The following is a 21385-nucleotide window of genomic DNA, read 5'->3' as shown; positions in this document are numbered from 1 at the left end:
GCAGATTGCTAAAATGTATTATATCTCAACAAGGATGTGAACATTAAACACCAAACACAAAGAAAACAGCCTCTTTTTTAGTTCCCTGCAGCAGTAAAAAGCGAGTTCATTCCATTGCAGGTAAATAAAACGCTCATCTTCATTTATTCAATAACCAGTCAAATGTTTCACAAATATGAATATGTCCACTCCATCAACTAACTAACCAACTAAATAATAGTTTCCACTGTTAATTCTGTCCAGATATGTAGAATTTTTATTTCCAGAAATGCAACATTTGTTGGATTGTGAAGGGAAGAAATGTGAAGGGAAAGACTGGCGACAAGAAAGGGGACAGAGAAATGGGGCAGAATTTCAAATGAATGTTTACAGACATAAAAGATGGGAGTCATAAATCTAACTGTTATATGCATTGGGAATGTAAATGCACCTCAACCAGCCACTGCAGTCCCTGCTGAAGAAAGAGAGATAGAGAGAGCGAGGAACCTGACTGAGCCATCATTCAGCAGCTAGCACTTGCCCCGGACATCTGCTGCAGAGCTCAGGCTGAATGAGGACATCTCAGAGCGAAGCTGTGTAACAAGGCCTCCAGTCAGCCAGCGTATCTGCTCCCTCTGAGAAGTCACCTCACTTCCCCACTGACTGGGTGGCTGGCTATGCATAATGCATGGTCCACAGGTCCCGGTGCATGTCACAGGTAGCTATCAGCCACACTGAGGTGAGCGGCCCAGGGGATTCAGGCAGACGGCCACTGACAGGGGGTCTGTTCATTTAGCAGCAGATGCCAGGGTAGGTCAGGGTGTTACCCATTTAAACGCATCACAGTTGAAGCCTACATGAAATCTGTGTTTGATAAGTTTGGTGTTTATTGAGTTGCCTCACTTTGATGTTATGGTGAAATTGTTTTGACAAAAAAATGAATAATAAATGATTAATTTGCATGATCACTTAATATTGTCCTGCTTGTAAAGGCTTGATAAGAGGACTGTATTTGTATTGCCATCAATTATTTACATGCATTATGTGAAACACTGAACAAAAGACAACGCTTCCTGGGATTCAGCATTCCATTTTTTTGGTCCTCTGCTCTGAACATTTGTGTGCAAGTGTGTGTGTTTCTTAATACATGTCACAGTTTTAGTCTTGGTGTTTCTTAAAGAGGACATCCTGTGATTTTCGGGGGAAATAAGATGAAAAGGTTTGGCCATAACAATCTCCTTGCTTTTAAAAATGATCGATATCAAAATTTGAAGAATTCTGCCACTTTTGAGCAATTGTATATAAATGCATTTTCTTTTTTTATGAATGAAACAAAACCATCAATGCTTAAATTCTTTAGAAAATGAATTTTTAATAGATAAACTAGACAGTATGTGCTTGGCATGATTAAGGACCCACATGCAATAGTGCATGTCCATTACCACAAATAATGAAGAGCAATGTGTAATCTCTGAACTTTATAAGGATTATTGTTTGTTTTAGAAACATTAGGTGTCAATCTTGGTGGGCCAATTAGAATGATTTCTATTAAATTGTACATTACCATACATTTACACTTAAATGTACTTTGAACACCATTGTTATGCTTTTACTAATGATTCCACAGGCTCTGCTAACAATTCCACTTTCTGCAGATAAATGAGCGGCGCTCATGTATGCACCTCTTATAAGAGTACAAGTGATGCAGTATTGTTTTCACAGAGCATTTTAAAAGTGGCTGTTTACAGCCTGTATGTTCTTCCTACGGCGTGTGTGCTATTTGAGGTTTCCAGGGAACTGTGGAATACAACCCAAAGCCCCCTGTGTGAGTCCAATAAAATAAGCATGATTTGTTTTGGGCGAGCAGACGTGTGGATTGGGCCATGAGGAAGGTAATACTGTTAACTCCCTGTCCTCCGCTGAGATAGAGACAGCATCTGCTGGACAGATAAAGGCATCAGTCACAGCTGGGCTCAGTCCCTCCAAACCCCAGTTTTGGCATTTACTCTATCGATTAGGGTCCCAAGAAGCTGCAGTCTGCTGTGATAAGAACAAAATGGCCAAGTCTTTGGAAACGGGAAGGCTTACAAGGAGCATAGAAATTCTCTTTGGCTTGATGTCTCATCTCAGTGGATAAATCACTGCATTGATGTGACCTGGCCCCATTCAGCCACCAACTTTGATTAGCTTCTAATAGGAATGTCATTTGAAAGAGATGAATCTGACAGTTTTTTTTTTTGCTGAGAATAGGTGAGGCTCTGATTTAATATAACCATCCCCATTTTCATAACAGAAGAAGAAAGAGGAGAAAAGCAGTTTCTCTCCTGCTCTTTCAATCCATTTAATAGGAGGCAGCTGGGTCATTGTTGTTATGCAGTACATTTTGTCCCCATCCCCATCATATGTGTCTGAATATATTCTAAAGGAAGAAATCATATTACTGTAGTTATTTTCTTTTATCAAAATAAATAGAACGTGGGATGATTTTTTAAATAAGTTCGCTACTTTGGTCCCCCCACCGCACAGAAACATTCAACAACATTCCATCCTGTCTGTTAACAACATAAATTTATAATATCAAAAATGGTTACAAAATATCTAAATTGTCTTCTATTTGATGTGTAGCTGTTGTCATGCAAGCTAACGCTCAAACCTTTACTGAGCAATGGATTTACTTTAGCTCTTAATTTTCAACCTGATTATTTTCTAGTAATAATTAATACACTTTAGATGCTGAGCTTAACTGCAGCAAATTTCTGAAACCTTGTATACCCTTCTATATACTTGCTTAAATAATAACATGCTTTTTTAAAGGTACTGCATAACAGGAATGACTCAGAGAGCACAGGAAACACTCACAAAGCAAAGGCAAAGTAAATGAAAGCCAGCATTATGTTCACAGCAGCTCATCACAGATCTCTGGTAGGCTCGCATTGCAATTTCACAAAACACAAGTCAAATCTTTCTGCAGACAGAAAGTCACATCTGTATACATAACAAAAACAATGCAAGCATTTAAGTGAATAGTAAATTGCAGGTATCTCAATGCTATCCTTTCAACAGCTGACATGCACTCGAGGCTGCTTAGATACTGAAATCATAATGTCAGGCTCTGTAGAGGGAAGATTGCTCTAGGAAAATCGGAAGACACTCAAATGTATATGGCAAAATTCACATTTACTTTGTCTGGTCCATATTTCACCAGTGGAAAGTGTGTATTTATATTTTAATGCAAGTTTTTAGTTGCTTTAGTCACTGTTGATTTACAATTCCAAACAAACTCTTGAAAAAGATTAATCAATTCATTTATGAACAATTAATTCATTTTAATTTAACTTAAAATAATTGCAAAAACACACTCATATATTTTTTAAAAGTGTTTTAAAGAAGTCTAATGTAAGGCTGCAATTGATTGTTTAAAACTACAGTAATACAGTAATATTGGGAAACATTATAGCAATTTACTGTTTTAATATATTTAAAAATTTAAAAATGTACTCATGTGACGGAAAAGCTGAATTTTTAGCAGCCATTATTCCAGGCTTCAGTATCATATTTTAATTTACCGATTTGGTGCTCAAGAAACAATTGCTATTATCTTATTTTCATTCATGTTAACGGTTGTGCTGCTTAACTGTTCTTTTTATACATTATGATTTATTTTGATTTTTTTCAGGATTCAAAGTTTTGTAACATTTTATATATCTTTGCTGTCCCTTTTGATCAATTTAATGCATCCTTGCTGATTTAAATATAACAATTATAATCATTTATAAACACATTATAGTTATTATAAAAATATATTAACATTTTATAATATCTTACTGACCCAATCCCTTGAACGGTAGTGTATAATAATAATACAATTATTTAAATTAAATTAAACAAATTATTTTCAGAAATATTTCCCCAAATACTCCTCCAGTCTAGCACTGGACAGACAAACAGGTAGTCGAACTCACTCAGTGTTGATTCAATGTTATATCACTTAAACCATTTGCAAAGGAGCCACAATATTTTCAATTCTCTGAGAGATAAATCTAGGAATGGCTTATTTAAGAAATTTCTGAAAATAAACTAAGTATTCTGTTATGGGACAATGACACATATCACCTTTAATTTATTTAGTATATTCTTTATCAGACATATGCAGACATTGAGATTAGTCAGAGCATAGAGCCAACCAAACCACAGCAACCACAATGCAGCTGGGATTTAAGCACTTTGCTCAGGGGCACAACATCAGCGGTCAGAGGATTTGCCAGGGCAAGATATGAAGCTGGACCTTTCTGCTGGCTCGTGGTTTGGAGCTCTCACCATTGATCCAAAAAAAACAAAAAACTTTTTTTATATGTTTAAAGTGAATTTTGAACTGTTCATATTTTATTCTCACAGGTGTAAATACCAATTATGAGATTGCGAATTTCAATTATCATCAGCTGAAATGTAATTCACGACAGGCTGAAAAACTGAGCAAAAGCTAAAACAGCTCCCAATATCTCTCTTCCCAGGATCGCCGTCTGACCCAGTAATAGCCGGGCTTTGTGATACACTCTAATGACCAGAGAGTTAGAGCTCTGGAATGATCCATGATATTAGAGTTTGGCTGCATTCAGTCTCTTTAAATATCCTGGATTTACTGATCAAGTGGTCAATGAAAAAAAAGTCTCTATGGACAGTATCATTAAACTGAATCAGAAGCATTGATGACTGGCTGTGCGAGTGAAGCACACTGCTGATTTAAAAAAAAAATCAATTTTCAAAGAGGCAGAAGTCCATAGATATAATAATGGAGATTCCCCTCACCCTGGTGTTGTTTATCACAGCTGCTGGTTTCATTGGAATAGCATGTGATTAAAGCGGCCGAGATGTGCTGCCACGCGAGGAGTTGTTTGAAAGGCAAGTAAAAAGTTGTTGTTTGGCAAAACTAGCGAGATTGCCGGCTGCCTGGGGAGTTCACAGGGATCAATACAGCAGGAGTGACAGCACCAGACTTGATTAAATGTGACTGCTACATCTGGCAGCCGTGGCCATTACTTTCCCACTGCCATTCCCTGGAGTCAGGGAGCATGAAGTGACAGTGCCCAAGCAAACCTCCATTACCCCTTTTCCCTTACCTTACAGGTAGCTCATAGACATGTCAGTAAAATAGTTACATACTCTCGGCTACGATGCAATCGAGCATGACAATCGGTCGGTGTGTTTGTTTGCGATTCTGTGGGGGTGTTTGCGCGACAACTGTACAGATCACGTAAGATAATTACAAAGCTGGGTCCCAGTGCCACTGTGCATTAACATTTGCTTTGTGAAATTTCTCCCCTCCATCGCAGCTGAGCGATAACGCTCGTATCAGAGACAGAATGACATTAGAACAGTGACTGAGGTTGATGTTAATCTCCTCACTTGACACACATGCCATGCACGTTCACAATGGATCAGCGTGAAATCAATCCAAAGGGACCTCTATAAAGGTGACACACAAAATGCTTGTAAACTGAGTGTTTTCAGTCAGAGGCATAGCTCCAGATGGAGCTCATGCGGTGTTTAAATAGATGCAACATGTGTGGCACCCCAGTCAGTACATCCAACCTGCTGATACCAAATCACTTCAAGCATATTAAAGTGGCTGATGTCTTTACCTCTGTACAAATGTACGAATGGCTACAGTCGTCACTTCTCAAAAAGATTATCTTCTAGTCACCGGTGGTTATACCACAATGAAAAACTGTCAAACATCAGACATGCAAATGGTTCTTCTACTAGCAATGTGCCTGAAGCTGAATATTTTTTACCTGAAAACCACAAATATTGGCTTCAAAATGAATAACGAAACCTAAGGAATAACGTATGTGTAACTTTGGATACTATTAAACTAAGATACTATGTATTTTTTTATTGTCTGTAAGGTTTTAAACATTCCAAGCAAACTAAACATTACAATAAAATGTTTCTGTGTCTCCAGCTGGCTGCATATAATACAGAAGAAATCTTTACAGAAAAAAAAGTAGAATTGTCTAGTTCCTCTTCAGGAACTTGTGCTGCATTGGAGAACACTTTAGGAATGCCCTTCAGCGTGACATGGCTCTAAACCACATGTGTAATCAGTGCAATGGATGGGAGAGACATCATAGGCAGGTGACGTCAGAAACCAGGAAGCTTAAAAGCACGTGCAGCGAAGCCGACATTTAGCCTTCTGTCATTCAGCAAGCGCTCTGTGTTTGTGTCAGTCACTATCTATTTGTGAGTGCAACTGGTTTAAACACAGTAAATTTGAAATCCGGAAAACAACACCATGGGAGTTATTTTCAACACTTTGAAAGTGTATATATGAGAACCACCCACAAAGTGTTAAATTAACACTTTCAAAAGTGTTGCCTCATGCAACACCAATACAGTGTTAAAATGTGAACACTAAAAGAGTGAAATATTAACACCGATGCAGATAAAAACAACACTGTTACAGAGCTGGGTGTAGCTTTGTAGCAAACACTGACAGAGTTAAAATTCTACAGTATTCCGGTGTTGACATGACACTTTGAAAAAATGAAAATCACAATATACTCAATGTATAAAAGGGTCAAAATTTACACCATCCTGGTGTTGATAGAACACTTTTTTGGGAGTTATTTATGGTTCTGCATTACCTACTAAAAAAAACTAAAATAAACTAGAAATTCACTATGAAGAAAACGTCACCGTCAAGGTTTCAAAACTTTATTTCAGCACAGAGCAATAAACCATCAATGCCATGAAATTATTACAAATAACAGTCCACGACAATGTAAAAAAGATGGTCATTGCCATAGGACATTTGTAAATCAAATGGCTTGTAGTACATCAATTCCTCAGGTTTTTCGAGTACAAGACTGTGCTCTTGTTCAACAACAATGAAAGCAGGAAGGTGTTCAATAAACTCAAATAAACTCTGATTCCATACACGAAAAAATAAATTCCATCCTTAATAAAAATTGTAACAATCTTTCCAAAAACAGGTGCATCATCAACAAACTCTAAGAAAACAACAAGACCACTGCGATACTCAGTACCTTGACACTTTACCCACGGTGTGACCATTACCTCGCTAGAGATATCAATCTGGAGCTGCTCTGAAATAAAATCAGAGTTTTCAAGGTCAGACAACAGCTCATTTGAAACAGGGCCAGACTTAATACCCCTGATAGTACAGGACTCCCAGTGATAGGCAATGGCTAGCTGGTGTTTTTTGCAAGTGATTTGGTCAGGTTTTTGAAATTTTTTAGATTTTTCTTAAAAAACCTGTGTTTTGCCTCATACCTCATGGTCCATACATGAATCAATGGGCCAATTTGTCTGATGCATTCAGGGTAGTGAATCATAAGGTGGTGTTTTGGAATTAGATTCCTAGGATACAAATCCTTAAACAACCGATGATGCTCTTTTATCAGATGCTTCAAAAATATTAGCATTCCTTCAGAGGTGCAAGGAGAAAAGATAATATTAACAATATGTAAGAGCAGCAACATCAAATGCCAGTGCTTATCTCCCACTGGGACTACATCTCCAAATATGAGAGGGATGTTCTTAATGAGGCACCATGTCTGACTTGCATTGAGACCAATGTTGTTTCCTGCTTGTTGAAGGTTGACCTTGGTTGGGCGGTTATTTCTTTCTAAAAAGCCATAGTTGAAGGCATACAATCTTTGAGGAATGGAATCGCCAGAAATTAGATTGCAACTCATATATTCAAAAAGCAGTTTCACTTCATACTGTGCAACTCCCTCCAGGATATCATGCATAATATCCAGCACAAAGTTCTCAGATACATTAAAGTAAGTCAAGGTATTGAGTATAGAATTTCTTTTAACACCATAACAGGAGTTTTCATTGGGGTTGTCAGCAAGATACTTGTAATGCTCCTCATTTAGATTTCTATAACGCAATATAATCCGTGGATCATCTTCACTAAATATTTCCTGTGCTAACACCTTGTCAGTGAGACAGAGTCTGCAGTAATGTTTTGCAGAAAAAAATTCAACATAACCAAGAATACTATTTAGATCTAGGTTATCACCAGTAATTAGCAAAATAGTACCAAAGATGGGCTCCTCAGAAAATGACACCATCATTCCCTTCTTCTCAAGTAGTTTTACATCATCAACCAATGGGCCAAGTGTTTTGTCAATGCCATACTTTTTTCCATCTTCAGAATGGAACAAAGAAATTAGATGTAAGTTCATTAAAGAAGAGTTAATGTGTGCTGGCAGGTTACGAAGTACAAAATATAAACAGCCAAGTTTATGAACTCCTGCTTTAGATCCTAATGGGTTCGCTTTTTCAAAATCATCATAGTAAATTTGGATCTGAAGTGCATTGCTGTGGATGGAGTACAAAGGATGTTTTTTGTAATACTGTCCATCACAAAAATCACAATACATGTCACTTTGCCGTTCCTCTTGGATAAGATTACACACTTTATCATGCCTAAAAATGAACTCAAGAGTCTTCAGAAGAGGGATATATATGAAAGTGTCATTAACTGTTGTCTGTTCATACATCCCAGAGATTTTATTTCTTCTTGAATCGTATCTGACACCTAAGTATATTTCTATAGGTTCAACAACCCCCCATTTCTCACTGAAATATTTTTCTCCATTTTGTATCAGTATTAAAATCAGAGAATGGATTATTAACACCATTAAAAACTTCTTCAACTGAACTTCTACTTGTGCTGTCAACAGGCACAACATTTAAAACATTTTCCCTTAAACTTGTATGGAAATCATTAACAAAATCCTCCATTCTTTCAACAACTGACATGATTACACTGTTTGCAACACCATTGCCCTGTAATTTGGCTATTATTGATGCACACCTCTCCCTTGAACTATCCCTTTAAACAGAAGAACATTCATGCAAACTCGCATCATTATGTAATCTTTGCTCTGTGTCAGACACAACAAGTGATACTGCTTCATTGAGATCTGGAGCTTGTTGATTTTGTAAGATACAATTTTGTGGTGCCAACATCAATTTTGTACACTGTAGTCTGGAGAAAAGTGTACAAATTTTTGAGTGGAGGATCATAACTGAGACTGAAAACAAAATGAACCTTGAAGAGTTCATCAATGGCAGCCAGTGAAGATGATTCTTGACAGGGGATGAGCTTTTTATCCACCACACTGAAGTAGTGACTGATGGCTTCCTTGCTGCTCCCTGAGGCAAGAATGTATGGCTGACGATTCTCTTCCAGCTCAAGGTGTTCCTGTATACTCCTGCATGCCTAAATGGGGAAAAAAATTAAGTCTATGAATAATAATGATAAAATAATAAGTACAGCTTTATCAGTTAACATTTATTTGAGACTTTTTTAGCTTAATTGCACATCATAAAGACCGGGAAGCACTCCAAATCAAAACAGTACATGCACAAACAACTGTTAATTTTAGTTTAGATTTAGATCAGATTTAGATTAATTTTATATTTATTATTTTACAGTTTATCTAATAGTAAAAAATAAGATGAAGAAATTAATGAAACAATTCCAAGTGTAACACTTATAGCCCTTGTATTTTGGCACCATTGTACCAGATACCTACTTTGTGAAACACCACCAGATGGTCAATAGCCTGTGAAATACTGATCCTTTGGATTTTCTTTCTTCCTGAAGCCTGGGGTGATAGGAGATGCAAAAGTAGAAGGAAGGATGATATATCACTGTCCCACTCTGAAAAAAAAAAATAACTTTGTTAAATGTCTACACAAAAATGAGTATGTATAGTATAATTTCACTGCAAAGTCATTGGAAGTTTCACCTGGGGAATCCTGTGCCTCGCTGCTTTCTTTGCTCTGTTTGGCAGATGACAGTAATCTTTTCAGCAGTGGAGTGGAAGTCAAGGTTTCTCCTAGTCTGATAACCTTTCGGCCACCTTTCCAAAAGTCTGGAAGCAGTTTCTGACCCAAAGAGGAGTGTGAAGTCCTGAAGAATCTAAAGCAGTTTGAAGAAAACACAAAGAAATTACAATATATTGTGATAACAATAATGTGATCAGTTTCAACAATGCAGACCATTTGACAGTTCTCTGATACTAACATTTAAATTTTCGTAAAAAATTAAAGAAAATCCATACCAATCCTTTAGTGTCCAGGAATCGAGAAAAAACAGAGAGAATGGTGGTGGATCCCTCTGGATCATGGACAAGGCGCTTTCTGTATTCAAACGTTGCCTTCATCTTCTGCATGATGACCTCACGTTCACTTGTATGATTCATCAAAGAGATGGCCTCTACACTTTGGTCATTATCTAGCTGATGTTCTTGGTAACATAGTTTTCTGTCAAGCAAAGGACCTCCCTTTTCTTCTGTTTTTGGATCGTCCTTATTTCCAGAAGGTCTTGTCCCCCTTTGTACTGTCTTGAGGCGCCATGACAAGAATCCAGTGTTTTTTGGCCATCATAGAAATGTTCCTGTTGAAATGACACAAATTCTTAATTTAACCCTTAATTAAAAATGAAAACATCTTTAGACATTTCCATCTGAGCACAAAATATTGAATGTCCGATCAGTGATCATGACTTATATGTCTGTAGAATTTGTTTTATCAGCTATAAAAAAAGAGAGGATTATTAACAGATACTATTATGAGAGAAGATAGTGCAGTAATATCTAAATTACCCTTAAATATGACCCTGATCTAAAATATTTTACCATTATATATGGGGATTAAAAAAAAACCTTAATGAAACTGAATATCATGATGAGTAAAACACCCAGTGTCTGTGTAAGGCTACTGGGACTCACATCTCTGGCCTGTGCTCGTTGTGATGCCACATCATCATCATCATCCTTTCTGAATCGTTTTGGACTAAACCAGTCACTCTCTTCACTGCTTTTTGAAGTTAGAGACAGTGTATCTGTATCCAAGCTGACTGAAGACTGAGGTGTGGAAGATCCTGTTAATGTTAAAACTGGGGTTAATAGATGTCATGTTAGTATATATAGTATATATCCTTGCATCTCTGAATATGACCCTTGCCATTTGTTTACTTTTTTAGAAATATATTGTTGTACACCTACAATATTTTGAACACTGAACATATTAAAATACTACCAGTATTCATTCATAAATTGGGATACAGATCATTCAGCAGGTCCTGTTTTCACTCACCAATGTCAGTCAACTCATTTATGACTACAACCAACCCACTGGTGGACATTAGATCAGGAAACACATCTTTATCCACCTCTGTACCAGTTTCATCTGTAACTGTAACAGCAAGGTCGTCTGAAATTGAAAACTTCTCTTTCACTGCAAAACAAAATATTTACCAATTTTAGTCAAGTTGTATTCATAATTTGACAAAGCTATAAAAAACATATAGATTTAATTATTATGATATTAAATATCACTTACCCTCTGCTAGAAATAAATCAAAGCACGCCTCTGAGATTTTTATGAATTTCTTCCGAAATTGGGCTTTGACAATCATTGTGATTAAGCACCTGAACTCCTGGCTTATAGGGGAAGAAACACATCTTACTGGTTTGCTACAAACACAGACTCAATTTGAAACAAGATTGTGAAAAAATAAAAATATCAAATCAACTTTCATAATTTATCGAAACGGCAAAGATAACAATTAAATCGAAATAGGTTAACTTTTTATCTCTTATAACCACTCATTTACAAGGCAAAAAGGGAACTTTTGAGAAATTATACCATTTTCGTCTCTGTGTAAACTTTCACACTCTTCTCCTCCAGCAGTCTAAATAAGCGCGCGGTTTCTTCATCTATTGTATCCGGAAAAACTTGCAATACAGTTTTACGCTACGTACAGTGCCCCAATGGTCAAACCTCGTTATTGCCGATACATTTTACAAAAAAATATCTGTTGTAAATTGGTTTTAATTGTCGACATTGTCCACTTTTCTCAAATTAGACTTCCCCGATGACTTATGCAGCCTTCAAATGCGACCTCTGGAGGACGCAGCCTCCGAAATGAGACAGCAATATATTCAACGACTTTGTTAATACGAAAACACATATTACATTTTTTGCTCCTTAAAATGTAATTGAGTACTTTAATTAACTAAAATAATTAAACTAACGTTAATCACGTCTGACCATAGACTGTATAAAAACACAAATCATATAACGCTGCTCAAACATTGACATTAAAACGTATCATTAAGTTACCACAGTTCAAAACCATGAAGGACCCAGAAGCATGGTCAACGATCAGCAGAAATCCAAGCCGAATCTTAAAAACAAAATCTGAACAATCTCTTTTAGGCCAATAACCATTTTGATATATACATTTTCTGTAAACGTTAGAAGACTGCAGAAATTCCACGTGCCACGCGAGATGACAGACGAAACTACTAACGTTAAGTTATATTCAAAGCTTTAATTCGTTAATAAAGGGGCATGACAGGATGAATTTACAAAAAGCAAATGTCAGAGCTCGTTGGCTTTCTCAATCATTATTATAATTATCTGTGATTGAATTATAATGATTATATACAAATTATAAATTAGAATAAATTTACAGTCTGTATCGGTATTATAACATTAAATTTAAAGACTTACCACCACTCTTCCAGCGAAGTAAAATGGCGTCCGCATGTGGTCTGTTTCGATAAAAAATGACGTCTGGTCTGTCTGCACGTTAATGGAGGTGTGGCTTGATTAACTCTGAATGAGAGTTGACGTTTGCAACTATGTAAAATAACACCAACTCTTATTTGAAACCTGACACTTCTGGTGTTAGACCCATTCTTTTCAGTGTTGATCCAACACTTTATTTTAACACTTTATTGTAACACTGGAAAATCAACACTGGTAAATTTACTGTGAACAGTTATCTATGGCCCCAGAAAAGATTGAAGTTGTAGATGAAATTCACTCCTTTATATTGCAAGATCTTTGTAGCCATGTGTTCAGCCCAAGCAACTGAGAAAACATATTTGTTCCCCTTGCTGGGAGTGGTCCACTGATGAATGACTGAACTTTGGGTTGCACTTTATTTTACAGTACGTGTACTAACATGTACTTATAGTGTACTTACAATGTATATATCTAAGAAAGTTCTGGTAATACAAGGTAACTACATGGGGTAGGGTTAGGTTTAGGGGTAGGTTCAGGGTTAGTACCTAGTTATTACATAGTTATTGTAATTACTATAATAAGTACATTGTATGTACATGAGGAACAGGACTGTAAAATAAAGTGCTACCGAACTTTGAGTCTTTGAAGTGTTTCAAAGAGTTCACTGAAGTCCTTCTTAAGGAGTTCTGACTGCTCTTTCCGAATATCATTCTTCCCCGCATGGATGATTATTCGATTTGCGGTCTTGTGCTTCATCAGAATATTCTGAAGTTCCTTGTTCACATCAGAGACCGTTGCTTGAGGAAGGCAGCATGTTGTTGTAGTCCTGCTACGGATGTTTCTGATAATAGAGTCACCCACTATCAGAGTCCTGGGCTCGGCTGTGCTCTGAGCTGAATGCCGCTGTCTGCTCGTCCTTGAGCACCTGTTAGTAGCGGTGTTAGCTGCTGGCTGATCTGATCCATGTTTAATTACATTTGGGGATTTCTCACCCGCATCTTTAAAGCTTCAAATCTGTTCTCAAGATGTATAGGGGGTGGTAGAAAACCAGTATTCACAAGCCTTGTCATAGTCGTATCTGGGGTAGAGGAAGCTACCACAGCAATACGAGAAACTCGTGACAATCTGATGTCTCGTGTTCCTTTGGGTCTCACTCCCTGTTTGTGCCATTGATTAGTGTATCGATCAGTTTCAGCTTGTTCCTCCACAGTTGGTATAACCGGTTGAGATTAAGAAGATCCATGGGACTCACCGGCTGAGGGGGTCCATGACTACGGTCTGTTGAGTGTTCCCCCTGTTTTGGAAGTCCAGCAAGTAACTTTGATTCAAGAATCACAATCCTTTGTAGAAGTTTGCAGCAGTTCATGCAACAAGTAGATCCAACAGGAGACATTTTCTCTCTCTTTTCTTTGAATGTAGGCAGTTGTTTTCCTGTCTCCGGAATGTAAGCTGCTGGCAGTGAGAGGCAAAGTCTTCTTTTTGTAGTATTATTCCAGTCCCAAAGAGTTTTTAGTTTTAGTGTTTGTGCCAATAATCTGTTGTTTGAGCACTGTGCTGATCTGCTGAATAAAAAATCTTAGAAAAATCTGAGAAAAGTACAGAAATAAGAAGCAAAGTGCAGAGCAGTAAGCTAGAACATCCGAACGGTTGCGAAGCCGGAAGCAAAAATGTGCAGTATGTGCAGTATGCTTCAGTGCTCTTTTTGGAGTGTTTTAGCACATGTACATTTTTTTAATGCACATTAAGACTTATATTAAAACTTATTTAGGCTGTGAATGTCTTAAATCGACTAAGAGATTTAATAATGTGCACAACTGTGGTACAAAAAGTATGTTACAAGTCACTTTTAACCACCTACTGGCCTAATGACATCCAGCAACAAGCAGACAGGGTCAGTGAATGAATATAGGGTCAGTATACCAAATATAGTTGGTGAATACTGATAACGGCTTCACTGCACATCTATAACTATTACAGAGCATCGTGCGCCATATCCATCTGCAGCGGTTCAGACCATTCAGATCATGTGTCATTTCAGTAAAGCAATATTGCATTGTTTTTATGACAGTGCTTCTTTGATAGTTTTTTGATTATTATATATTCTGATAGAACTGACCCTCGTCTTCATATCAGGGCCTCATGTGTGAAAAGAGTAATGTGCGGGTTACAGACATTTCTCAGAGACTTGTCCTCTTTTTACTTCAATCCTGTTCGAACTCAATCAGGAAATATTCAGATGCATGCCGAGCAGCCTCCGGCCACATCTGAGTTTCACTGTGTTTCAGCATGAGTTTACAGTCTGTGTTGCAGCTGTTGATGGCAGTAGAGCACCTGCCATTGAAGCATCAGCAGTGGGAAGAGACACACAGGCCATCTTGGAGTTTCAAAGCAAAGGGAGGAAAATTTGCTGTTTATTGCAAAGGTAAAATCTTCATGAAAATCTTCGTTTTCTCAGTAGAAAACCATCCCATATTTCTAGTGAGCATCCCATATAATAAATAAATATAGTTGTAAACTTTTGACATGAAATATCTTTCAAATTCTGTCAATTTTATTAAGACATTTAAAGAATAAATATAATTTTGACAGTCGTCAATAAATACCATTTCGTTTTGTGAAAGATCGCTGCAGCCACTGCCATTATATACGAATTAAGCATGGCATAAACATGAATGGACATCAAAAGGCATGTTGAAAGATATTGTACAATTTACAGAAACGTATCATGTCTCATGTAATCCTACAATCAGTGTTTCAGCTGTGGTAAGATGTCAGTAAAACAGCTTCTAAACAATATGTCACAACATTACATTTATAAGATAAGCATTTTGCTATATTATAAATACTTCTATCTTTATTTTACTACAGTAGTTCTTTGGTGTTCAATATAATTTTTTTATGAGAATAAGTTTTAAGTATTAATAAGTTTCCAAATTGGCAATAAAAAAAAAAAATAAATTATATATATATATACCCTGTAGACCTGCTATAAAATTACATATAAAACCTGCAGCAGTGCCGTATGGGATCCGACTGACTCTAATTCTGAGCTGTCACCCCATGTGTCTCTCTTTTAGCCCACTGAAATATATTTTTGCACATGATTTTCTCTAACTGCATCTGATCAGCAAACTCCACATCTCCACTCACTGACACCCACAAGGATTGTGAAAGGAGCATTTGGTGTTGCACCACAGATGAACGTTTGCTCTCGCTACATAATACCTTTTACAACAGTGATGACAAGTTGCAGACTCAGCTGCTGCGGATCATCGAAATGATTCACTGTGAGAACGATCCCATTTAACCTCTACCTCAAAGCTAGCGTTTCCTAAACCCACTTCCCAAAATTACCTTTCTTTACCAATCTCGCACTTTTAAAGCTCTCAACCCCATGACACAGGAAGTTTAACTTATTTTAGGTCCAGCGATGCAAAGGAAGAGAATGGGCCGAATGCTCATCAATGTGCTTGAGAGATGAACTTCACCTGTATTGATAAAAACCACATGCAGTAATTACATAGCAACTGAATACAATTCGGCTCAAAAAACATTTGACAGAAAAGGGTAGATGAGGCCATAATAATTGTGCAGGCTGTTGCATAATAAAGAAATCACTGCAAAAGAGTCGATGCAGCAATGTGACGTTCAGTTTCTCTTTTCCAAGTGTCTCTCATGGCACTCCGTCATGAATACACTAATCAGCACCATCCTAATGAAAACTACATTCCTTAAACATGCATGCACATGCAATGATGCAGCCAAATGAATCTTTCTTTCCACCAAAAAACAAAAAACATCTCGAAACATCTCTGGACACCATTTTTCTGTTTAATCATTCTGTACCCAGAAAACTATATATATATATATATATATATATATATATATATATATATATATATATATATATATATATATATATATATATATATATATATATATATATATATATATATATATATATATGAAGAGTTCAGATGCAAAAGCCTCTAAGTGCCAACTGAAAGTTTCATCTAAAATTAGGATTTTTATCAGGCTCCTATATTTATGTTCAGTTAATTCACTTTAATAGCCTGGAAAAGGACCTGCACATTGCAATTAAAGAAAAATGACTCAACCTAAGCAGAACTGTTTCCAATACTCATAATAAATCAGAATATTAGAATGATTTCTAAATTATCATGTGATAGACTGGATGTTACATGTGACACTGAAGGCTGGAGTAATGAAAATTTAGCTTTGCATCACAGGAATAAATTATTTTTTTAAGTTTATTCAAATAGAAAACTATTATTTTAAGTTGTAATAATATTTCACAACATTACAGTTTTTTTCTGTATTTTTGATCAAATAAATGCAGGCTTGATGAGCAGAGGAAACTTCTTTCAAAAACATTAAAAATAGTAATGTTTCCAAACTTTTGGTCTGTACTGTGTGTGTGTGTGTATATATATATATATATATATATATATATATATATATATATATATATATATATATATATATTATGTGTGTGTGTGTAACATATCTATAAATATGTTTTAATTACACTTAAGCTATAACCCTCTGGCAGCAGATTTTTTCTTTTCTTTTTTTTTCCAACAGGTGTAAAATTAACCCTGTGACCTTCATTAGTGTGGATAAGATGTTGTTATCGGTGACCGCAGCTCAGCTCATTAAAGTGCCAGTCTTCACAGGCTTGTCACCACACTCAAATCAACACCATGACTGCTGTATATTGATAAACAACTAGTTTCCAGCATATTCATCTCATTACTCATTATGTTATTCAGAGAAACATATTTAAATCAGCATAGGAAAAAAAGGGATTTTTCAATGTATAATTCACCATCAGTACCAGGTGCTCAAAATTATTGAGCTAAAATGTATTTATAATATTGATCATGGATTTAGTCACTGACTGATTTATTCTCTCTTTTTTACATTACACACAGTTTTGTATATTATAAATACATTTCTGGAAAAAAATTTTTTTAGGACAATCAATTATTTTAATAGATTAAATTATTACAATAAATTAAAATTTTGAACAAAAGGTAGTATTGGCTTTTACAAAAAAAAAAAAAATAATCTCTTCTATTCTATTGTTTTATTCACATACACATATGAGAGGTATGCAAAATGTAAGAAAGACAAATACACAAATATAAAAATACACACATATATTAAAGGTGCCATAGAATGCATTTAATTTTAGAGTGTATATTAAGTTTTATCTTAAAATACCCCACAGATACTTTTTTATAGCTTTGCCACTATATAAATTGCCACTTTTAAGGTATGAGCCAAAATGTGCTGTTGTTTGTGTTGTCCCCTCTAAATGAAAATGAGCTGCTGCTCCCGCCTCCCTTTTCAGACGAGTGTGGAGCAGTCAGTTTTGCCAAGTCTGCGGTTTTCCCGATGGTTTGAGTGACCCCAATAACGTGATATTTAGCTCCTCAAATGCTAATTTTACCAGGGGAATCCCACCAAAAACGTGTATTTAACCCCATTGGAATGCGATTTTTACTGAGGGATCCCCCTCAACACGTGATTCTGGTAGCACATGAAGGCAGCATTGGTAAAAACAGGCAGAGACAACGGTAGCTTTAGCAACATTAGCCTTACAGAGAGCCAAGACGATCTTTTGGGAAACAATATGATGCGTGATTCTTACTTTGTCTGTAGTATGGATGTTTGCGCACAAAGCGTTGGTATTGACCCCTTTTTCAGAAGAAATCTTTGCACAACTCCAGCGCTGAACTGACCCTCGTTTGTGAGGTAGCAAATCCATTGTAAAAATGTTTTTTTTCCGCGACATTTCCATCGAAAATGAAAGTTAACCACTGTGTCCTCAGCGGCCTATGGAGACTACTATGTTTGTTGGTGCATCCCAACACACAATTCTTTTAAAGGCTCTTTGGCGCTGACATTGTATCTCCAGCAGCTACAGCAAGAGAACAGTAATGGCAGACCGCAGCTTCGCAGGGCTGTGTATATGCTAACAGGGCAATGAGCGTCACAAATGGACTTTCACCGACTAGGTCGTCATAATAGTGAGAAACCTGGAACTGCTAGTGTAGAGAGACTGAATTAATTATTGGGATTATAAAATAATGAGTAGGTGTATTTTTACCATTATAGGCTTGTTGTTTTTACACAGTGCAGCTACACAACTCTGTTCAATCACCTTATAAAAGTGATTTTTGCATTCAGTGACACCTTTAATATCCATATACGTTTGCCATTTTCCACTTTGCATTCACATAATTATTTATTTATTTATTTACTTATTTATTTTTGTCAAATATCTTTTGCTTTGGCAAAAGAAAATAAAAAAAAGAAAAAACTTTGCAAAATATAAAAAAAAAACTATGCATTGCCCTCTCTGATCTACTTTACTGTAATGCATTTTGCAAATACTCTATAACACAGAAACTTGCAAGGAATTTGTTGATTGCTTCAAGAATTATCTGGAGAAGGGAAATATAGCACAAAGCTATAAAAGCATCACTGCATCTTGTAGAGATGAGAAACAAATACTGAAACAACATCAGCTCGTATAAACCCACTGACAAACGATTTTCTTTGCCTCCTGACTATTTCCCAATATTCCTCCAATGTCAGAATTAATAGCATGTTATAAAATCTTACAACTCCTCATATGAGACGTGTAACACATACACTAAAAACCAGGCAACCTAGATATAACTGCAACCATAAACCAGAAACACCTCTAAATTGCCCTGATTTGATGGATTGGGCTTTTTGCCCTGAATGAGATGAACTAAACACTAATGTTTTAGAGCAATATTTATGAGGTCCTGTAAGACAAAGTTTGATTTGTAAACATGGGCGGTTGGTATGGAAGTAGAGGCCAGATTCAAACGGGGTGGAGGAGATATTCTGTTATGACAGGTGAAAGCAGGGACGGACTGGGACTAAAAAACGGCCCTGGACTTTGACTAGGCCCGGCCCAAAGCAATCGCCGAGCGTAAACTCGACAACAACAACAATAACGCCTGGCATGGGTGTCACAAGACTTTAATTGTGGCTCATGATACTATACCATCCAAATTATAGCAATAGCACTGATGTTGACTAGATTTTGAGCTGGAATGGGTGTCTTTCTCTGCTCTTGGTCTAAGCTCAACCTGAATAAACAATGTTGGAATGGATAAAAAAAAAAAGGTTTTATTCCATGCTGTCTTAAAATGAATTTATTACTTAATAATCTTAATTTATGCAGTAATTAATCTTACTGCACAGATAATAATACCACATCTAAATGAAAATACACCATTACAAATGTAACTTCTGTATTCAAAATCGGAAACCAGCTTTATGAAAAAGTTTGTAAGCATTAACTGTAATGTTACCAACATTTTTAAAAGTAAAAGCACAACATATTTTTTAATATTAGCTACTGCATGTGTCATTTTACAGCTAAGATGTTGAAGCTTAGCTGTTTTAACTACTGTAATCATTAAAAATGTAGCAACCTAAATTTCACTTCCTAACATCATCCCTAGCAAGTAACTCTCTTTCTCCTCTCATGTTCCGTATACTTGGATCTGGATCTGCCTTTGGAACCCGCTCATCTTTCTGTCCCTCATCATCACTGGTGGCATGTTGCTGCATAGCTGTCTGGCTCACTTCTTCACTGCTGCTAATATTTAACTGCGAGGTGCTGCTGCTGGAAAATATTGCTATATATTTCAGTTCGTTTGGGACATTTAGCGGCTTCAGTTTTTTACCCGCGGCCGCGTTATGCATATTGTTTGTTCGTTTGTTTGTTTCTATGCTTTTTCTATCTAACGTTAACGTCTTTGCTGTTCGTTTCTTCCTACTCTTCCAATTCTTCTTCTTCTTACTTGGCGGCCACGGCCAGTGCAGCTGGCATCCAACTTAAAGGTGCATTGCTGCCACCTACAGTACTGGAGTGTAAAACAGATTAGTGGGGGGAAAAAACGGTGATGACTGCATGCTTGGCGGGTGGTGGGCCGGCCCGCCGGCCGTCCTGGAGTACCGGCCGTTCTGTGATTCTCCAGATCACACAGATGGCCAGTCCGCCCCTGGGTGAAAGCTACACAGTCTGATCAAGCTCTGTTTTCCAGAAAATTTGCCAGAACACAAACACGCTCAGCTGAGAACCAATCCCCTGCTACACAGCAACAGTGAGCTCAGCTGATATGAGCCTACACCTTTTTATACAGCCACTCTATTCAGACGGCTGCCATTTCCAATACAGAGCATCACAATGGAGAAACTGCTTCCTCTAAAGTGGAATAAGACATAAAAGAATAAAACAAAACAGGACAGAATAGTCAGATTGAGCAGGAAAAAAACTGCATTTTACTAGAATAACCTGTGTAAAATTATGTATTGTATTGTATATGTAAATGTATTATGTAGCACAAAAAACATAAAGAAAAAAACAGTAACAACTATAATTAATTTTGCCTTCAACATATTGAATCTAGAGTGAAATACCTGCTTAAAATAGACTAATAATGACATAAAATGCTGAAAATTTCAACTAGTCAACCATTTAGATGGCCCAGTTTTCTATCAAAGAGGATTTAGCTTTTTGCATGTCTGAACCGGTGAAAACAGCTACAATATCATCTGTCTGAATCTTGTCCGCTCTGACATGAAACATTTAGCGGCCGTGGGTTACTTAGCTGTTTTATTTCTTAATTTAATGTGTCTCGTCTCACGCTCTGCAGATTCCAGGTGCACAAACACAACTGTGGTCCCACAGCTGTGTGTAATATGGTGACGGACTGCCACCATGTTCTGCGGAAGAGTGATAGCACAGACG

At 36.8% G+C, this 21385-nt stretch overlaps 2 long non-coding RNA genes across 3 annotated transcripts; both read right to left on the bottom strand.

The window, feature by feature from the left end:
• Nucleotides 1-6896: 6896 nt before the first annotated feature.
• On the bottom strand, nt 6897-10413 carry LOC132114229 (uncharacterized). Of its 2 annotated transcripts, XR_009425268.1 has the most exons (5): nt 10086-10413; nt 9771-9943; nt 9555-9682; nt 9068-9238; nt 6897-7085 (listed from the first exon to the last, which is right to left on the bottom strand). It is a non-coding gene; the product is annotated as an uncharacterized LOC132114229 (long non-coding RNA). The 2 variants fall into 2 exon arrangements; XR_009425267.1 differs by lacking the exon at nt 6897-7085 and having other exon boundaries at nt 9002-9238.
• Nucleotides 10414-10534: 121 nt separating this feature from the next.
• LOC132114228 (uncharacterized) lies at nt 10535-11258 on the bottom strand. Its single transcript, XR_009425266.1, has 3 exons — nt 11122-11258; nt 10755-10906; nt 10535-10558 (listed from the first exon to the last, which is right to left on the bottom strand). It is a non-coding gene; the product is annotated as an uncharacterized LOC132114228 (long non-coding RNA).
• Between the last annotated feature and the right edge of the window lie 10127 nt (nt 11259-21385).

This window comes from Carassius carassius, chromosome 33, assembly GCF_963082965.1.
Source record: "Carassius carassius chromosome 33, fCarCar2.1, whole genome shotgun sequence".
Lineage (NCBI taxonomy): Eukaryota > Metazoa > Chordata > Actinopteri > Cypriniformes > Cyprinidae > Carassius > Carassius carassius.
This window is presented reverse-complemented; position numbering and strand designations above follow the sequence as displayed.